Source organism: Castanea sativa, chromosome 3 (genome assembly GCF_040712315.1).
Source record: "Castanea sativa cultivar Marrone di Chiusa Pesio chromosome 3, ASM4071231v1".
NCBI classification, from domain to species: Eukaryota; Viridiplantae; Streptophyta; class Magnoliopsida; order Fagales; family Fagaceae; genus Castanea; species Castanea sativa.
Window position 1 is genome coordinate 25,447,522 of NC_134015.1, and position 8,336 is coordinate 25,455,857.

Genomic DNA, 8,336 nt, shown 5'->3' on the forward strand with positions numbered 1-8,336 from the left:
ACAAAACAATAATTTTTAGAATAATATTGTACCTATTCTGTATAAAAGAAGTACATGAATAGAGCATCTTTGCAGTTTTTCTTATTACATGCAATCCTGCAAACTTAATAGCGACCACTCATTTTTTAGCTTTGTTAATACAATTCACACACTAGCAACTGTAAAACTACAACAACAAAACACATTGTCCGCAATTGCCTACCATTAAAACAAAAGTTTAAAATACCTAACCCCAGTAATTATGTAGATAGAGTGAAAGGCAATAACAAATTTTAATAGAAAATATGAAAGAAAAGCCAAAAGGCTATAACAAAAACTTATTCTAAAAGAGAAGCAAGTAATAACATTAAAAAGAGGGCTAACCCGTGTTAGACTCCATACCACACACTTGCCTTGACAAACAAACATTTACCACCTCCAAGACTTTTACCAAATTAAACAAAAATGAAACATAACTTCTCCCATAAATCTAAGTTGCATTTGTTTCCATTCGAGTTTCACTGATTTTTTGCAAATAAATTTTGGCTCTAGGGAATATTGTTTTCTATTAATGAAGCAGTCCTATCTAGTAAGCTCTCTGCTTATCTTCCTTTTGAAGATAAATATATTCCTTTCTCAAAAGTAATATTGTGTTAACTCTCACAATTAGTCTTAAAATACATCCACTTAAAGCAAAGCAAAGTAGCCACAAAAGGTAAAAAGTCAATCCTCCTGAGACTTGGGAATATTGATATTAGTATTACACATTTGTGGTGCAAAATTAGAATACAAATTGATCACAAAGTATCATAACTTAAATTCACATCTTACAAAGTCATGAGGCCACATTTAAGGTAAGACATTTTTTTTCTTTCTATAATACCAAGATTGTACCATACTTAATTAATTGGCAATAAAAATGAACTCAACAAAATATGACCCATACCCCTTTGAATTCATCACCTTATTCTTTCATTCTTCAACAGAGGTTCACGTTACTACTTCTATAGGATTTGGATTAAGGGAAAACTCTCGATTTAATTTTTACTTCTATAGGATATTGAGAAGGGGTTTATCACTTGCTTTGCGACACTAACTGCCCCATGCAGTTTTGGTGTTGGCGTGTGAGTGTATTCCCTTATTTCATCCCCCTTCCCCTATATGTGTGTGTGTGTGTGTGTGTTTCTAAAAAAAAAAAAAAAAGATACTCAGTATCGTTGAGTTGTCCCACATCAGTATAGTGTAATATTGAGAAGGGGTTTATCACTTGCTCCTCGACACTAACTGCCGCATGCAGTTTTGGTGTTAGCATGTGAGTGTATTCCATTATCTCATCCCCCTTCTTCTATATATATATATATATATATATATATATATATGTTTGTGTGTGTGTGTACATGTTTCTCAAAAAAAAAAAAAAAGATACTTAGTATTGTTGGGTCGTCCCACATCGGTAAGGTGTGATATTGAGAAGGGGTTTATCACTTGCTCCGCGATACTAATTGCCGCATGTAGTTTTAGTGTTGGTGTGTGAGTGTATTCCCTTATCTTATCCCCCTTCCCCTATATATATATATGTGTGTGTGTGTGTGTGTGTGTGTGTGTGTGTGTGTGTGTGTGCGCGTGTGTGCGTGTGTGTTTCTAAAAAAAAAAAGATACTCAGTATTGTTGAGTCGTCCCACATCGGTAAGGTATGATATTGAGAAGGAGTTTATCACTTACTCCGCGATACTAACTGCCGCATGTAGTTTTGGTGTTGGCGTGTGAGTGTATTCCCTTATCTCATCCCCCTTCCCCTATATATATGTGTGTGTGTGTGTGTGTGTGTGTGTGCGTGTGTGTTTCTAAAAAAAAAAAGATACTCAGTATTGTTGAGTCGTCCCACATCGGTAATGTGTGATATTGAGAAGGAGTTTATCACTTCATCCGCGACACTAACTGCTGCGTGCAGTTTTGGTGTTGGCGTGTGAGTTTATTCCTTTATCTCATCCCTCTTCCCTTATATATATGTGTGTGTGTGTGTGTGTGTGTGTGTGTATGTGTTTCTAAAAAAAAAGATACTCAGTATTGTTGAGTCGTCCTACATCAGTAAGGTGTGATATTGAGAAGAGGTTTATCACTTGCTCCGTGACACTAACTGCTGCATGCAGTTTTGGTGTTGGCGTGTGAGTGTATTCCCTTATCTCATCCCCCTTCCCCTATATATATATGTGTGTGTGTGTGTTTATGTGTTTCTAAAAAAAAAGATACTCAGTATTGTTGAGTTATCCCACATCAGTAAAATGTGATATTGAGAAGGGGTTTATCACTTGCTCCGCGACACTAATTGCCGCATGCAGTTTTGGTGTTGGCGTGTGAGTATTCCCTTATCTCATCCCCCTTCTCCTATATATATATGTGTGTGTGTGTGCGCATTTGTTTCTAAAAAAAAGATACTCAGTATTGTTGAGTCGTCCCACATCGGTAAGGTGTGATATTGAGAAGGGGTTTATCACTTGCTCCACGACACTAACTGTCGTATGCAGTTTTAGTATTGGCGTGTGAGTGTATTCTCTTATCTCATCCCCCTTCTCCTATATATATATGTGTGTGTGTGTGTGTTTCTCAAAAAAAAAAAAAAAAGATACTCAGTATTGTTAAGTCGTCTCACATCAGTAAGGTGTGATATTGAGAAGGGGTTTATCACTTGCTCTGCGACACTAACTGCCGCATGCAGTTTTGGTGTTGGCGTGTGAGTATATTTCCTTATCTCATCCCCCTTCTCCTATATATATATATGTGTGTGTGTGTGTGTGTTTCTCAAAAAAAAAAAAGATACTCAGTATTGTTGAGTTGTCCTATATCGGTAAGGTGTGATATTGAGAAGGGGTTTATCACTTGCTCTGCGACACTAACTACCGCATGCAGTTTTGGTGTTGGCGTATGAGTGTATTCCCTTATCTCATCCTCTTCCCCTATATATGTGTGTGTGTGTGTGTGTGTGTGTGTGTGTTTCCCAAAAAAAAAAAGTTAGTTACACACATACTAAAGTTTATAACAATGAAACAACTGTCAAAAGTACACTACGATTAGAATACCTAAATATAATAATAATAAAAAAAAAAAAACAGTTGAAGAAGTAGTTTAAATAACCAAACAGATTTGACGAATGCAATTGCAGGAAAATGCTCCCTTCACATAAACCAAGCATGTCACTTAAAGAATTTGTCTCATAAATATGGTCATTAGCAAACTCTTCATGGAAAACAAAAAATAACCTTGAGCAAATATTCAAAATTCCACAATTTCACTCCCCGTTACAAATAACAGAATAGGTAAGAGGGAAAACAAAAACCCAAAATTATAATGAAATTATTAAGTTTAAAAAATAACCAACCATTAAAATTTAGGTAGGATTTCGTCTTGTAAGAAGGTTTATGTCAATAAAATAGTAGCCTTCGAAATTCTAGAAACTGTATTACAAAATGTTACTATTGTGAAACCTACAATTGGTACACTCCTCCATGGATCTCAATCAAAAAATACATTTGAGCAGTTCATTAGGTTGCGAAGCTAAATTTTCAATAAAAACTCAAGAACTAACTCCAAAGGGTGGGGCACGCACATATGATAAAATTTGTGAATTATAAAAATCAACAGCTACTGTACATGAAACACTTTATGCTAGAGACCACAAGCTAAATATACACAACTGGCTTGAATTTGAAATTAGCAATTATACAACCCTCACTATTACAAACTAAAATCTCGCAAAAACCAACAAAATGTCGTCACCGAGCTAGTCTAAATAGTAAAACCTCACAAACACAAATAAGTGAAATTGATTAGAAAGCATAGTGAACAAAAATTTGAGATTTCCAACCTTCTATATGGCTGCTGGAAATAGGGTAACAAAAATTAAAGCAATTCCTAATTTCTAACAATTTTACTGACTTATCTATAAAAATTAAATGATACAACATAAATTAAGCTAGAAGGTGCAAAACGATGAAAATATATATCAATAGAGACATATATCAATAGAGAAATGATAATAAAATTAAATATCAAAAAGAAAAACAACAAAGGCAATTGTATTTTCCGAACATTCAGATTTTAAACCATCCATGTTACAAATATGACTATTAAAATCAAGAGTTGTTTCCATTTGAAAGGTAATTAACAGTTCAATGATTTTTTTTCTTTTGAGAATGATTAAACAAAACATAGATCTGCACAAAGCATAAATCAATTCAAATTTTAGGGGCAAACCAAAAAAAGCACAAACCTAACAAAAATCTGCCAAACAAAAACAAAATTTAATCAATACAACAATCGAACAAAACTAAACTCAAGAAATTGTAAAAATAAACGGGAAATTAGGGAAAAAGGAAGCCAAACCTTAAACCTTAATTGAGTAGTACCGCAAAACAGTATTTAACACAATCTGTGTTATCTATCTGTTTGTTTCTATTAAAAAAATGCAGTAAATAATTTCAGGAAAACCATAATTTCACTTTTAGAGAAATCATCAATAAATCTACAATATAAAGTAATTGACAAAACATGAAGGCAAATGAAAAAAAAAAGTGCAAACCTAACAAAATTCTGTCAAACAAAACTAAAATCTAACCAATACAACAATCGAAGAAAACAGAACTCAATAAACTTAGCAAAATAAATGGGAAATTAGAGTAACAAGTAGCCAAACCTAAACCTTGATTGAGAGATTTTTTTTTGTGTGGAAGACCCAATGGGTAGGGAATCAATAATATGCAATTAGAGAAAAAGATGGAAGAGAAAGAGGGAGTTAGTAGAGAAGATGGAATATGGTTATATAAACTACTAAACCCATATATTTTACATTTAGCAGAGGGAAAAAGGATATGTGAATGGTTTTATACAATTTGAAACGCTCATTGAATAGGATAAAAAAAGGAAAAAAAAAAAACCATACCTACCTTATACTAAACTCATATATTTTTCAAAACCCTAGAAACAGTAATTGAATAGGAAAAAAAAAAAGGGAAAAAAAATGCCTACTTTCTGAATTGTCTGTTGTCGCAGAGAAGGAACGGGATAGCTTTTGAATTGCCTGTTGTTGTAGAGGACGGACAAAGTTTTTCAGTTTTCACTGTTGCAGAGAACGAACAAAGTTTTTCAAGTTTCACATTTTTTTTTTTTTGGATTTTCTTTTTTCGTATGTTTGTTGGTTTGGAACACGCTATTCTGATCTGCGTGTATATGGAGTTGCAGAAAAGAGATGGAAGTTAGAGTGAATCTGAACTTTCAATCGGGAAATATGGTGTTTGGGTTTTTGGGTTTGCGTTTTTTTGATAAGCGGGTTTGTGTTTTTATAAATACATTTGATGAATAAACTCTATACATGGTTGTTTTTTAAGTGGTCCTTTTCCCTAATGTGGCAAAACCTCCTTAATTGCAGGAAAAATCGTTTACTTTTATATATAGTATTAGATTAGACTAGTATTATTCTTGTACGATGCATGACTTGATGAAGATTCATACATAAGCTAAATTTTTTTAAAAATAAATAAATAGTAATAATAAATTATAAAATAAGTAAATTTTTTAATTAAAAAAATTGTTTTAAGTTCTAATTGTTTAGAGTTTGGACTTTAAATTAAATGGGCGTCCATTGTTTTGCTTTTTTATAATAAACTTCCTTGGACATAATATCTTGCACACAAATTTAGAAGCAAAGACCAATAAGTAAGAATCTTGGACTTACTATAAGACGGATTTATCAGATTGAATATAAGCGTCAGTAGGGGTGCGAGCCATCTTGCCAACCCACCAAAACTGACCCAACCCAAGGTTGGGTTGGGTCAGTTTTTAGGGCTTGGTGGGTTGGGTCAAAAAATCCCCTTAGCCCGACCCAACCTGGCCCATGCACAACCCTAAGCGTCAGTTGCATTTAATTATAGGGATGACTTTATATATATATTGTGCGGGGCAGATTTAGGAGATGTTCCTGAAAGCCCAAGGGCAAGGAATTTGGGCCTTAGGCATGGGCCCACGACAATTAATTGTTTAGAGATGGGAATGAGAGATCAACTTGTGGATTCCTAGGCCTAAGGTCTGACTTGGGGCAAGTGGGCCCAGTGCAAAGATAAATAGGAAAGAAAAACACAACTGGATTAAGCAAAGAAGAAAAAGAAAACAAAGAAAAAAAAGAAGTTTTATATTAATGCTCCCTCGGTTGGCCAAGGAAGGTAATTCTGAGCAAGCTACAAGACAAGTCTTAATTAGTTAACTCCCTTTTTCTCTCTAATTTTTCTCCCCCCTCCCCCCTCCCTTCTTTTAGTGGGGTTTGTCCTTCCCTTTATAGTAGTTTGTCTTTAATCTTGGCCTTCCAACTGTAGGTTGGTGGTTGCTCATCAGATACTTGTCCCATCCCCCCTTTGGGGGAAGTGCCAGGTGAGTTACAAGCTACCCAGGTATTGTTCAGTCATCACTTCTTCCATTAATGTGGCTATCCTGGTGGGTGCAAAATATTTAATGCAAAGGTGATGGGTGCTTCCCTAGCATGCTTCCCCTTTTTCTCCTTTGGCGCCTACCCGTGGCTGTCAACTTCAGTCTATGCCCTTTGGTACGGTGATAGCTTATCTCGCCCTCCTTGGAGTGCAAGAGGATCTCCTTTGGTTGGCTTGATGCTCTCTTCTCCATCTGTTGGGCCTAAATGGCCCTAGGGCCTGGCCCAACAACGCTTTTGTCCTCAACCCAGCCCCCCCCACCCCCAACACACACACGCATATACATACATACATACATACATACATACATACATACATACATATATACATACATATATATATATATATATATATATATATATATATATATAATCTCTTAATCATTAAAGTCATTTGATAATAGGCTATTAGTTGGAGTAGAATTTAAATTTCTAAAACTTAGATGATAAAATTTTATCTAAATTAAATAATTGTTAAATCTTATCCCTTAACAAAGAGTCTTGTAGCTCAATATCCTAATAAAATATTAATTTAATAAGATGCAACTTGAGGGAAAAAACAAAAACAAAAACGTGAGTTGTGTAGTATTTAAGTTTAGAAAGTTTTAATAATAAACTTTTAGTTTTATTTAAATTAAACAATTGTTAAATGTTATCCTTTAATTTGAGGAAATCTATCATACAAAATAATATAAAATTAATTACTAATAAGTTAATCTTAAAATATTGATAATAGACTTTTAGTTGGAGTAGAAGTCAAAAGGCGTTATTTTATTTTATTTTATTTTTGTTTTAGAATGAAAATGTGGGTTGTAGTTTGGGATTTAAGTTTAGAATTTTTTATAATAGAATTTTATTTTAATAAAATTTAAATTTGTTGAATTTTATTTTATCTAAATTAAAAAATTGTTAAATATTATCCCTTAATTTGAGAAAATATATTATAACAAATAATATAAAATTAAGTTACTAATTATTTGTTCTTAAAATATTGATAATAGAATTTTAGTGGGAGTAGAAGTCAAAATGTGGGGGTTTTTTTTTATTTTTATAGAAATAAAACATGGGTTGTTGTTTGAGATTTAAGTTTAGAATTATTTATAATAGTGTTTTAGTTTGAATAGAATTTAAATTTGTTGAAATTTAGATAATAAAATTTTTCTAAATTAAACTATTGTTAAATATTATCCCTTAATTTGAGAAAATATATCCTAACAAATACTATAAAATTAATTTAATAACTAGTGAGAGTAGTCATTTGGCCCAACCACTTCTTCTAAGTCCAATTTTTATTTTAAAGTTTATAATATGATATAAATAATTGAAAAAAAAATAGTATATGGATTTATTTATTTATTGAAAACATCTGTCCTTTTGTTGCCATGATTGTCATAAAAAAATTAAAAAAAACAAATAATTGTGACAAAGAATCGCCCTTTTCCATAAAGTTAAAACTTGAAAGCCCACAAAATTCTATAAAATCTGTCAGGGTCATATTTTATTGTAATTGGCTAATTCTTTGACAAAATGTACTTTACTTATACTTAAGTAGATCTAAAATTTTAGTACTTCAAGAAACATGTTGCTCAAGTCAAGTATTAAAGACATGAAGATTGGTTCAAGAAACAAGTGAAGAAAAGTTGTTAATTAAGTTTCGAGAGATAGCTTGATAGATGCATGCTACTAAGACTTAATGTGAAGCTCGATCGAAAGCTCGATTTATCGAGATTTACGATTTTCAGTTTTCTAGATTTGAAATTCGGCCCAGTCTTATGCAATTGTTCAAGGCTTCTTTGTCACAATCTTAGACATATATAAGGCTTATTTTAAAAGCCGCCAGACACAGATATGAAAACCAAGAGATTTATTTTCTCTATGTGAAGCT